The 13365-nt window shown below is 43.4% G+C and overlaps 1 protein-coding gene and 1 pseudogene across 6 annotated transcripts in view; one reads left to right on the top strand and one right to left on the bottom strand.

The window, feature by feature from the left end:
- FBXW11 (F-box and WD repeat domain containing 11) overlaps positions 1-2834 on the top strand; it is a 142223-nt gene extending 139389 nt beyond the window's left edge. For all 5 annotated transcript variants that reach the window (XM_053567356.1, XM_053567353.1, XM_053567355.1 and 2 more), the window contains one exon: positions 318-2834. The gene's annotated coding sequence lies outside the window, so the exon portion shown is untranslated. The remainder of the gene's footprint in view (positions 1-317) is intronic.
- A 3174-nt stretch (positions 2835-6008) lies between these two features.
- LOC128568776 (protein NipSnap homolog 2-like) lies at positions 6009-8054 on the bottom strand (annotated as a pseudogene). Its single transcript, XR_008375226.1, has one exon. The product of XR_008375226.1 is annotated as a protein NipSnap homolog 2-like (transcript).
- Between the last annotated feature and the right edge of the window lie 5311 nt (positions 8055-13365).

The raw sequence follows: 13365 nt of genomic DNA, 5'->3' as shown, positions 1-13365 counted from the left end.
TGATAACTTATAAAGTCAGGCATCTCCGTCACTTAATGCCTAAGTCTTTGAACTAAACACTTAACCTTAATGAGCCTTAGTTCTCTTATTTGTGAAGTGGCTGTCATAATAGATTCTACTTCATAGGGTTGTGAGTTTTAACTAAATAGGAGGCCTGGTGTATAGTACACTCAAAACAACTGGCAGCTTCTATTTTATCCGTCAGCAGTACACATGCATATGTGTGAAAGGGGATGGATAGGGTGTGGCATGTGTGTCTTTGTCTAACCAGAATATCTATATATACCTCTTTGGGGGTTTTTTGTTTGTTTTTTCAGGGTTTTCTTGTCTTGAACTACTGGCTACATGGCTACCAAATGCCTAAGGGAGTTCATTCACAGCTGAGTTATGAAGCTGGAATTGGTTCTAGACGCTGGGTAGATGCAAAGCAGCCTAACTCTTCAAGTACCGACATTTCTCACCTCCGTTTCCAAGTCTAATTTGAGAAGGATACCTTAGCTTCACCGACTTCAAGTAGAACAGAAGCCCGTTTTTCTCCCCTCATCAGTGAAAAAAAAATCTAACGCTTCAAATGTAAATCGTTAATATAAAAGGAATATACAGTCTGTTTTACGGAAGTAAATCAACTGGCAAGAGAAGACTTGGCCTCTAATTTATATTGCTTTGCACTTTGGTCTGATATTAAGAAACAGCATTCTTCAGTGAAATTTTGGATGCCAAACACCTACCCAGAATGTCCAGGGCTTTCCTTTTCAGAAGTTAGCATTCTCCTTTTGACCGTCCAAGTCATTATTAATTTTGACTTGTATTAGGAATATGTTGGACAATGGAAAAATTTCTCTGGATTATTTTAGTAATATTTTTTGGATTATATGTTCTTTCTCTACCGATTTCTTTTAATTTAAAGAACTACAAGCCAGTTATATTATCTCCCACCAGATAATATAGCTTTTTTCATTTATTAACTGTTCTCTGTCCCCCAGCCATCTCCTGATATTTGGTAGAGTAACACCTTTATATGTGTGCTTGCCTCCTAATTTAAAATACTGTATCCGCATGTAGATATAATGTACATAACAGTTTAACCTCAAGGTTGCTGGAGTCAGGGTCCCCTGTGCCTGAGACGCTAATGCAGAGTGTGTTCACACTTAGCCATGGGCTGGGCTCAAGAACCTGATACCAGGGTTGATGTGGATGACCTATAGAACCCTTCCTGCAGTATTCATACGGTGTTTTTATTTTGTCATTGTCATTGTGTGTGTGTGGTGTTTGTTTTTAATGGGAATCTTGTATTAAAATGTAATTTCTAAAGTTTTAACACAAATGTTTTATTTGTTGTGCAGTGTGTACAATAGAGAGAAGTACCTTAAACATTTTTGTTGTTCTTTTCTTCATAAGTACTCCTGAGGCTAGTGGTCACCTCCCATAGTATTCATTTGGCTTCACTGTCAAAAATCATTATTCTGTGCATTTGTAGCCCTGAGAAGTGAAGAACAAGAAGGCGCTATTGACTGGGTTTCCTGGCTTTAGAATATATGCATCTTGGCCACGCCAGGGTGTTAGCAGGGTGGCTTATGTGTCAGAGCCTGCAGAGCAGGTCAGGCTGCATCAGAGGCCCGTGTTGAGGGGAAGACACTCCTAAGCAGTGCAAAGCCTCAAGCCCGGGACACCAGTCACCCCTGGTGTCATCCACTGCTGTGGTCCTGGCAAGTCCTCAAACTCCCTAGTTCCCCACAGCCCCAGTGTGTGGATGGCACTGGTGCACTGACTGCCTGTGCGTAGAGAGGGTGTTGGCATCTGGTTGGCACTCCTTTTCCCTTGTTCACTATTAGGTTTTGATTTGCCCCTTGCCATTGTTTCCAAAGATCAAAGAATGTCAAATCATTTTAAAGGACCAATAAACAACCTCTTGTAAATTAAACCTCTTCCCGTGGAAGCACACTCTACTACTAAAGGGAAAGTCCCCGGGCTCTGATTTGTCTTTGCGTTGAGAATGGTGTGGGGATCAATGTGTGTGTATGTGATTTGTTTGTTGAGTTGGCTTTGCTTTTCAGTTTTTCTTTAAAAAAAAAAAATGCATCCTTTCCTCCCATGTTACTAAATTAATTTCTGTTTTTGAAAAATTGAATCTCAAAGTTAAAAAATAACCCCTCCTTCATAAAGTGGATGTTGTAAGCTTGACAGTGGTTGTGAAAGTGATTTAACTCTGACCACTCTTCATCTTACAGTGTCCGTATCAGACTGGTTAGGGAGGCCCGGGGGGTGGGGAGGAGGTAATTCTTCTGAATGAATGGATTTTTTTTGTTGTTTTTGCATGTTTAGTATAGAAGTTCCTCTCGTTCCTTGGGAGATCATGGCCTTTGAATATGCACACAACCTTTGAATTGTGCCTACTAAATTATAGCAGGGGACTTTGGCACCCAAGGAATTCTGACTTTCTGGGATTATAATAGTAATTCCCAGCTGTACTCTGGACTTTATTTTGCTAACCATAATTAAGCAATTGTAAATTACTGCTATATTAATGTTTTAAAGCACTGGGATAGTCAAATTCTAACTTTAATTATGTTTGCCAATTATCTGTTTGAAATAAATTTGTGTCTGAACAGCTATTGAAACTGTTAAATTGTACAGATATTATTCATGACAGCTTTGTACTGTGGAATGTGCTTAATAAAAAACAAAAAGTTTAACCTTTGTCCAATAAATTGCTAAGTAATGTCAATAAATCAAGTATGAGTATTATGCAGTACACCTAATCTGGCTTCATGCAGTTGTTACTTCAGCTACTAATTCAAAGCCAATACTCTTAATAAAGTGTTGCAATACTCTGATGTTCTGTTAAGAAATTTTTCAAAAAAACTGTTACGTGCTGTTAGGAATTCAGTGACATGCAATTAAAGTTTATAGATTTTTTTAAATCTTCAGTAAAACATTGAAGGCAAACTGTTTTTGGCCTGTGAGAACTTTGTAAAATGATGCTATAAATCCCTGTCTTAGAGCTTTTGCTGAGAGCTAACTTTAACCTCAGAGGTGGGGGTGAATTGAGAACTCTTCTCCAGCAAATCAGCTTCCCACACATGCTTCATTGCTTCACAAGTTACTGTAAAAATATGAAAAGGGCCTCTTACAGAGTCCCACGTGGCTTCCTGGCGTGAGTGGATCCCACCCCTCTTCTAAGAAGGGCGGGTGGATGTCTGACAAGGTGCCGTTTTGCAGCCCTCTTCAACATAGCATCGGAGCACCTGGAATGGAATCATTTCATTCTCGGTATTTGCACATACACATATCACAGGTTGAGTACTAATGCAGGGAACAGTATCTTCACAATGGGTAGTAGCTGAGCTTTTTCTGGATACCTAGATATTCCCCATTAATCAACCAAATTTGTCTTGCGGACTTTACTTTTTGGATGAAATGAGAATCTTTCTATAATATTGTCTCTACCTATTTTTGTAAAAAAATTTTTTAAAAATACGTGCGTATAGTTAAAACCAATTTATAAGCCACAAAAGCAAGAGGCCTCACCCTTGACCTCCCAGCCCCCCCAAAAGTGTTAAGCAGTTTTTTACAGATACCCATCCTTTCTTGAATATTAATGGTGTACTGTTACATTCTTCACTGCAACTTGCTTTGCAATCTATATTGAGGAGATCATTCCACGTCAGTTTTGGTGATTCTGCCTTGTTCTTATTAATGGCTGCATAGTATTTGCTTACAAGGTCATACCGTGATTTATTTAGCTACTTCCTTCAAGGTGGAGTTTTAGTTTGTTACTTGCCTTCTCCTATTAATGACTATCCTTTTTCACAGGTCTTTCCACCCTTGCCTTTGCTAAACATAATAAACTATTCTTGGTGATTTGGTTGGTCTAATCATGTGAACGGCAGGGATTAAACCCATGCGTTGCTGCAGAGTGGGGAGAACAGGAGCTCTGGAGTCGGACAGGCTCTAAACTTAGCCCTCTCTCCTCCCCTCGTGTAGCTGGTGTTCAGTAAATACTGGTCACTTTCTTCCTTGCTAGGCAAGATATTACTTCAAGAAATTCAAAGCTATGAAGGCATCCCATATTAATTAAGGAGATTTCAAGAGAGATCTTGCAGAACTCCTTGGATAGATAACCAGACTGGAGTGGTGCTTTACCATTCCAGCTTATTTGTTTCCCAGTTAACAAGGAGAAAGAAAGTTGGGCCATCTGGCTGATAATCCTGTTACTAATTAGCTGCATCTTAATACCCCTTTTTGGATCTTTGCTTCCCTGTTATAAAAGTGGAGGTTTTACCAGCTCAAGTCCTAGAGGGCTAATGCCTCAGCTCTGGACAATCTACTGCCTTGCAGGAATACAGACCCATTGATGCCAAAGCTATGTTTTCAAGAAAGGCTGGAAATCTAGATTATGGTATGATTAATGCCAATTTATAAATGCTGGCAACTAATTTTTTAAAAAGTAAATCTCTGGAGCACCAATTTGCCATCTCTGAACTAATGGGATTTTAAGCATTTTTATTAGTGATCTGTTGAAGCACAATGTCCCAGTCTAAAGAACTGGAGAGGTTCCAGAGGAAAGACCCAAATTAAATGAAATACCTTGTGGCAAAGTTAACCAGCACATAGTAGTCGTTTAATTCAGTACATGATGAAAGTGTTTGAAAAGACCAAAGGAAGAAGGAGCAAGAGGTAGCAACGTCTGACCTTATGTCGTAAGTGGCCACACCAGTTGCCTGCTTTTGAGCTGGGATTGAGTTCTGAGATCAGCGTGGTCTTCCAAGATGCTGGAACTTGTCTCTAAAGTGCTCCAAGATCTCTAGGTCCTTGTAGGCAACACCTGTGGGATGACTGAGTCTACGCCCATCTAAAGGTGTTTACCTGCCCAAAGATGGGATGATGGCCACCACACACCAAGTGCACTGAAATTCTGATTTGGTGTTTTAAAAGTTTTATTGGTTAGATGTAGCCATGTGAAAGGATTACGATGCAGACCGTGAATAACTTCTTAGGGCATGCCTGGCAACCTGGGGAGCAGAATCCTGTACATGGAGTTGTTCCATTGCTTTTAGCTTTGTGGTCATCTACTCATCCTGTCTTGAGTAATTGTTTGATTTTATTGCTCAAAGTATGTAAGTTACTGCTGGGCCGGCCTGGGAGAACCTGGAAGTGACACGGCTAAGGGCTTACTTGTAGTGGGGACACGTCTTAGGACCAGCTTAAACCTGGTGTTCTAGTGAGATTTCAGTGCATACAGCTAAGCTCCCTCCACCCTTCACTATCTTTGGATCCAACCAACTTTTCTATTTCTTGCAAGTTGTTACCTGTACTACCAAATTCTACCAGCTCTGAGGATAAGGAGGGGTGCTCTAGAACACCAGTGACACCGTGCCACAGGGTCACTCGTCTAGCGGATGGCAGAGAGGAAAAAGCAAGACCTTCGGGGCCTGTAGACCTGGCTCAGGATTGGAGCTCTGTCACCCAACTTGCAGCAGACCCATGGGCAAGGGCTTTCATTGCCCTGGACCCAAGCTTTCCTAACTGGAAGGTAGAGACAGTATTTTATGATTATGTGGAGGATTATATGATACACTCTAAAGTGCTGGGCACAGTGTCTGGTAGCTGCAACCATGGCATTTAAACAGCTGGAACAATGCTCAGGTCAGAGAAAGGTCCAGGGGTTAGTGGAGTTTGGGATGCTGAGACCAAGTTACATGTGCTCAGGTGATCTAAAGCCAGCCTGGCCTTTTTGGAGGTGATAGCCACTCCAAGGACTGATCCCACTAAGAACTTGTGCTTGTAACCAGGACCTGGGCTGTTCAGTGGGTGGAGGAGAAGAGGTAGACCAGTAAATAGCTGTTATACCAAGTTATTTTTGTTAATTTTATTATTATGACTTACTCAGCTTTAAAGGCAGTCAATCTGTAACATCCCCAGTGAGTGTTTCTGGGAAGAGAATGAGATCTAAAAGATCTAAACTATCCTCAGTGAATTGTACTGTCTCCAAAGTAGACAGGGGAGGATTTTTTTTTTTATGTGAAAATTAAGAGGATTTTATTGACTTTTATATGCTCTTGGAGAAAACCATTCACATGTAAAAGCCTGACAGTTGATAGGAGATTTATTCACACTTTATTTTACACATAAATTTGTAGGGCAGACATAATTTTTCATTTCAACAAGACTTTCACATGATTACAGTCACAAAATTGGCACACTATATTAAAAAACTAAGTCAAACAGAGCTAGACAAAGTATGCAGCTTTATGCCAATTTAAATCTCAACATGCACCACCCTTCATACATGACCCTGAAAGAATCTGCTGTGAGCTTACTAAAATATTCACCAGTGTCTGAGGTCACAAATGATTGTTTATAAAATAAAACCTCTTTTCCTAGTGCTACTTGTTTTGTTATAGAAAAATATTACAAATAAAAATTAGTGCTATTCAAGGTGTTCATTTCAAAATCAAATACGATAACATAGGTTCAAGCCATTTTTCCTCTCTCACATAGAGACGTAACTACACTATGTGAAGACTGATTAAATGTAGTTTGCCCACCACTATCAGCTTGGTAATGACACACCGTTTACTAGGCTGGGACTGATTAAAAATGAGAGTGAATTAAAACATTTTCAGGTATTAGGTACACTCATAATTTGTTCTTAGTTTGAAACTCAGAAAACTGCTGGAGAAACATAACAAAATTTGTATTTCTTCCTGATACAAGAAATTTGTCTAAAAACCTGTAATTATAAAACAGATTTTTGCCTTTTTATAAAGAAATAGCTAATTTTTCTTCATGGTTGGAATCTTATCTAGAAGTGATTCAGATTTTAATCTGGATCCTCTTCTGGAGGAGAGGGAAGAGTAGCTGCGTATTGTAAGGTACATTCAACAAACAGATGTTTCAAAGAGGACTACAGAGCACTGTTACAAACGGTCAAACTGTAATCGTTCCTTTCTTATGATCACGTAAATTTTAAAGAAAAGAGGTCTCTCATAAGCTATGTATAGCAGTTTACACCTCGGTCTTTCTTTTTCACTTGATACACAATTAAAATTAATTTATGACAAATACTTGTCACATAAATGTATGTAGGCACATAGAGATTCTATAGCTTTACTGGAGGGGTGAGGTCTTCAGTGGGATCATGATCCTGGATTCCATTTCCTGAATAAGTGGGACTGTGTAAAATATACCAATTCCTCCCAGCCATGTTTATGCTGTGCTGCGTTCGGTATATCTTCCCTGGTCTGAAGATCCTTGAAAGCCCAAAGATGATGCACCATGTAGAGCTGCCCAATCTAAGAGAAGAATCCTCCACTGCTTCATTACTGTCCTGTCTGAAGCGAATTGCACCAGCCCAGTAATCGCCCCATTCAATCATGGTTCCTGGTCGGAGTTGATAAGACCTGAGTTCATAAATATGAGGCCCTGACTGTGGGACAGGCTCATTCCAGAAACTGAACTCCAACAGCAGCTGATTCTTCCTAGAGAGAAGCATGTTGCTTCTTGCCTTATGGAATTCCACAGATTCCTGGTTTCCTGTGAGTTTATTCATGACTTCTGTGAGGGCGGGATAGCCTCCTTCATGCCTCCAGAGGTGGACAGCTTGGTCCTGCTCGCCACACCACGTGTTCCAAGTCCCCACCAAGGTACAAGGGTAATGTTTATCTTCTTGAATCTTTGGCAACACCTCTTGACAAATTTTGTTGTATGCTTCTAGGCATTCCAGTTTAACACTGTGAAACTGCAATTTTATAGACTGCTTGTTTCCTTTTTGGCTAGGAGATTAGAATGAGCATCTTTTCTTGGATCAACTTTCCGGACAAATAAGGACTTTAATCAGCTGTCTTCTCGAGGTCTATTATGGGAAGATGTCACTCTCCGGAGCCCGGGCCGGAGGCTGCAGGCGGTGGTCTGCCGCAGGAGGCCTCTGGCCCAGCCCGCTCCGTGGGCCCCCAGTGCTCGCACCGACATCTTCCTCCGGCGCCTCTGCTGACAGGGGAGGATTTTATGTCTCTGCGTTTGTAAGTGGTGGGTGCTTCACACCAAGTACAGCAGGGATAAAGGCATCTAGTATTTAGTTTAGCGAGTGCCAGGCTGCTGGTAAGGGCTCTGTAGCTACTCATCATTACAATAAAGCTGCATGGTTTGTATTCTTAACATTCCGTGGTTGAAGAAACTGAGGCTCAGATCTGTCTTGTGAGCGAGCAGCTGAGTTTAGCTTCGATTCCAGTCATCTGGGCAGCCAAAACTGGCCTCTTAGGACCCTGCCCAGGCACCTCCCTCTCCATGCTCCGCTCTGTGGGCGCCATGGGGAGGATGATGCCAGCAAGGTATCCCAGCAGAGTCCCTGTGAGGAGACTGCAGTGCCTCTGAGCTAAGAGACCCTGTGCCCATCTCTTCTCCCTTCTGTTGGTGTATTCCTGGCATGTGTTCTTTGGTCATTAATAAATGTGCATGGTGTGTCTTTGACAAGTGCACAGGTATGACAGGGCAAGGAGCTGGACAGGATGTGCAGGAGCCCAGCTGTGGCAAGCCCAGTGGGCTATGCTGGGCAGTCGGAGATCCCTCAGTGGAGATACTGAGGTCTGGAATGAGGCACAGCATTCAGAAGGCGAGAAAGGGTGGTTTCGAGGAGCCCTAAGGGGTGGAGACTATGGGATTTGGCTATGGAAGGAGCTGGAGAGGCTGACGATAGCATCTGTCTCCTATGTCACACCATGTTGAGCATGTCACTAAGCGGGGCCATAGTGGACAAGAGACATGCCAGGTTCCTACTCTCAGGAAGCTTATGTTCCAGAAGAAATAGACCAGACAGACTACCATGGTGCCCAAAGCACAGGAATTAATAAGATACATGCAGATGTGACAAGTGTGTGAGGAGATTACAGTGGGCAGTGGGTTGGAGTGGTCCAAGGGACATTTGATTCAAGACCTCAACCATAAGAAGGAGCCAGCCGGTGGGAATGCAAACTAATACGTTCCTTTTGGAAAGATATTTGGAGAATACTTAGAGATCTAAAAATAGACCTGCCATTTGATCCTATAATTCCTCTAAAAGGTATATATCCAGAAGACCAAAAATCACATTATAGCAAAGATATTTGTACCAGAATGTTTATTGCAGCCCAATTCACAATTGCTAAATCATGGAAGAAGCCCAAGTGCCCATCGACCCATGAATGGATTAATAAATTGTGGTATATGTATACCATGGAATATTATGCAGCCTTAAAGAAACATGGAGCCTTTACCTCTTTCATGTTTACATGGATGGAGCTGGAACATATTCTTCTTAGTAAAGTATCTCAAGAATGGAAGAAAAAGTATCCAGTGTACTCAGCCCTACTATGAAACGCATTTCATATGAAAGCTATAACCCAATTATAACCTAAGAATATGGGAAAAGAGAGGGGAAGGTGGGGGAAGGGAGGGGAGGATGGGTGGAGGAAGGGAAATTGGTGGGACCACATCTACCGTGCATCTTACAAGGGTACATGTGAAACTTACTAAATGTAGAATATAAATGTCTTAACACAATAACTAAGAAAATGCCAGGAAGGCTATGTTAACCAGTGTGATGAAAATATGTCAAATTGTATATAAAACCAATGTATGGTGCCCCATGATCGCATTAATGTACACAGCTATGATTTAATAAAAAAAAAAGAAGGAGCCAGCCACCCCCTGGGCGAGGGGCTCTTCTACAAATGGAACTTTGCCTGGAAGTGAGAACAATGTAACCTAAATACTATACCCTCAAATTAATTTGAATATAGTTAAAAAAACAAAAACAAAAGGAGCCAGCCACCAATGAAGAAGCCAGGACAAGATGTTCCCAGTTGAGGGGTCAGGGATGCAAAGGCCTTGAGGTGGGCATCCCCTGGAGGGGTCAGCTTGCTGCAGGCGTGTCCTGTGTCCTGTCTTCCAGATCGGGGAAGGGGATCTGTTTGGGAGGTGGAAGGGTGAAGTGCTTGGGTTGAACATGGAGGTACCCCAGAGAGGTTCAAGTGCAGCTGACCCAGGCTGCCCGGAAGAGAGAGGCAAGTAGTGGCTCTCCAAGGAAGAGTCCAGGGGAACGTCTGCTTTTAGGAACAGGGACAGGAGGACAAGCCTGTGACAGAGGTGAGAAGGAGAGTGTCTGGAAAGGTAGGAGCGTGATAACCAGCCATCTTTACAGTCTGTGGACGCTCCCAGAACTTGGAAAACTTCTTCTGTGAACACTTGGTTCCAAGCTGCCCGGAGCCCACGGGGAACAATGCCCGTCCACTCATCACCCCGTGGGACACCTGCTCCCCTTCACACTCCTTCCAGTGGCCAGGGCTCTGGCAGCAATAACAAACGGGTGCCTGGGAATAGCTTCTCCGCTCCGGCCCTTGCCTGGCTTGTCCTTGGGAACGTTCCCTGAAGCCCATCTGCGCAAACAGACGGGGGCCAGGTCTGCGCCTCAGGAATGAAGAGATAAAAGGGACCATCGGGGCTTTTTCCACCAAAGGCGAGAGCATTTTATAGAACGGGCTGCGAATTTTTGTTTCAGGAAATTTCATCATGTCTCCAAGAAAGGGAGGGGAAGTGGGGAAGAGAGAGAGAGAGAGAGAGAGAAGGAGAAAGGGGAGAGAGGGAGAGAGAGAAAGTTAATTGGCCTCAGATTTTCTCACTCCCTTTTCATGTTGGTAACGCGAGGCGGCCCAGGTCAGACTCAGGTCAGCGACGTTTGGGCTCTTTAGTGCCCCTCTGTGAATACCTCATTTCTGTAATAGTTTTTCCTTTAAAAACAGCTCTGCCTTCTTTGGCAGATGGTGACATTCCATTAGCATATGGAATATTTTTCAAAACACATCCGAAAGCATGTCTCTTACGGAGGAGACTGGCAAAGCAAACGAATGTCTGAAAAGTATGTTGGGAGCAACTCAACATTTAGCAGAAGGCCCCACTCCCACCCTCACCCCCGTGCCTCTCCATGTCTCTCCTGGATTGTTACCGTAACCAGAAAGAGATGAGAGGATTTTCCCCGGGGCTTAGTCTGCTGGCTTTGCTGGGACCGTCGCGGCACACAGAGGTTAGCCAGAGAGAGCCCGGACCCAGGCGATAGAGAGTACAACGCTTGGCCTGGACCGGATGGTGTCAATGCTGTGCAGACGTGGCATTGTGGTGGTGGCGATGCTTTGTGCATTGAGCACCTACTGTGTGCTAGATGATGTGTGCAACACACACCGTTGTCTTTCCTGCTGAAACCCATCTGCCACACAGTGGGCAGGGCGATCACTTGAACACATAAGTCAGGTCATGTCACTGCCCTGCCCAGCACCTGCTATTGTGCTTAGAATTAAGTTCAAGCTCCTTGTTACGGTCTGCAGCGACTTCACCTATGCCTAGCATTTTGCGTCACGCTTCCCTCTGCCGCTACCTGAGCTTTCCTTCCATTCTTCGTTTCTGCCTCAGGGCCTTTGCATGAGCTCTTCCCACTGCCTCCTATGCTTTTCCCTCAGCTATTTGCCTGGCTGCATCCTCAGCATTCAGTTCTCAGCTCACATACTGGCTTCCCAGAGGAAATGTCTCTGATTTCCATTTACTTAATCTAAACTAATTATCCATGTTGCTCTTTATTGTGTCCTGTGTTCTGTTTGCTCTGTAGTACTTGCCACTATAACTGTTTACTTGTATTTAGTCAAAGTAGATTTAACGAAGGCCTACCATGTGCTGGGTATGAGCTAGAAAGTGACAAAACAGACGAATGTCCCTGCCTCCAGGAAGCCTCCATTAAGACACAGAAAGGCAGGTGATAAACAAATGACATATCTTCTGACTTCCTGTATCAGAAATATAACCTCCCTAAGTGCCAGGACCTTGTTTTTCTTGTTCAGAGGCCATTTGGGGGTGTGGTAATCACAGAGCTCAAGGAATTGTAGTTAAATGAAAACCTGAACCCACATCTTATAAACAATGGCTCCAAGGCATAGATGAGCAGTGGCTTTCAGTGTCTGTGTATCCAGTATCCAGTAACAGTGGCTTTCAGTATCACTCCACTAGTAAAAGAGCAAGAATCTGAACACTGTTTTGTCTGGCCCTGAAGGTGGCGATCCATGATGTCTGTCCAGCCCCAGCACCTTGCTGGGTGCCTTACCCACTGCTTCCCTCTCTGCAGCCCAGTATCAGGGTCTTCCCCCTCTCCCCACATCCAAGCCAACTGGTCCCTGGGCTGTTCTCCCAGCATCCTGTTCTCAGCAGGGATACTAGTTCTTGGCAACACTTTGGACAATATCCTTCAGCTCTCTGAAGCCCCGTTTCCTCATCAAAATGAGAACTGAGCCACAGTAGATCTGCTAAAGCTCTTAAAATTATGTTATCCTACCTTCTGATCAATCAATCTGTAAATTGTGTTCACTAAGAGGCTGACAAATAATTTGGATTTCTGCATCCCCAGCTGAATAGTAATGTCTAGTGTAATGTCTGCTGCTAACTCCTCTCAGACTCATATTTCAGCCTGCTTACCCTATTGATTCAGGGTTAGAAGCCCAGTTCAAGCTGACTTTTGCAAAGGTGGGCATTTATTGTTTTACATCGCACATATGAGCCAGGAAAGGGCAGGTTTCAGGCACAGCTGGATCTGGGAGCTTAAACAATGTCATCAGGTCTTGGGGCTCAGTCTCTCTGCCTTAAAGCCTTGTTCTCCGCTTTCTGGTCTCAGTGTCAGGTAGACTCTCTTCCCATATGGTAGCCTGGTGTTTGCTAGCAGCCCAAAGAACACATCCTATCCTCTGAGTAGCTCTGGTAGAGCAAAATCTCTCTTCCCAGCAGGCCTAAAGAGTCTTGAAATTATTAATAAATCTCCTTAGTGCAGATTGGATCACATGCCCATCCTTAAAACTCATCACTGTGGCCAGGGGTTTGGAATTCATCCCACGCCAACCACATGGACTGAGAATGGAAGGAAGGCAGATCCCCAAAAGGGTACTGAGGTCCAAAACAAAGGAGGAATGTGGGCTGAGCAGATAAAACCCAGTGACCCCTGCTGCTGTCACCAGGCTTGCTTTTTCCACATGGGCAATGATTACTTTTGCACCTTTTTAAAGGGTTAGTTCAAATGTCACCTCCTCCCTGATCAGGAGCTAAATCCCCTAGCCCTGAACTACTCTTGAACCCTTATCATTTTCTCTTAATATTTTAGTTTTTCATGTGCATCTTAGAAGATCTATGGAAAGAGTAAAAAGAGTCTGCCTTTGGGCATCACAGGGGTTTGGCTTCAAATCTCATCTAAGCTCCTCATTGGCCAGGTGACTGAGGATAGGGTACTTCTTCCTAATCTGTCCTTCCTCCTGGACCTGCTTTGAGCATTAAATGAGATGAGGTAGCCTAGCCTGGGTTCCT

Source organism: Nycticebus coucang, chromosome 17 (genome assembly GCF_027406575.1).
Source record: "Nycticebus coucang isolate mNycCou1 chromosome 17, mNycCou1.pri, whole genome shotgun sequence".
In the NCBI taxonomy this organism is placed as follows: domain Eukaryota; kingdom Metazoa; phylum Chordata; class Mammalia; order Primates; family Lorisidae; genus Nycticebus; species Nycticebus coucang.
Note: the sequence above shows the minus strand (reverse complement) of the source record. Positions and strands in the feature narration are given on the sequence as shown.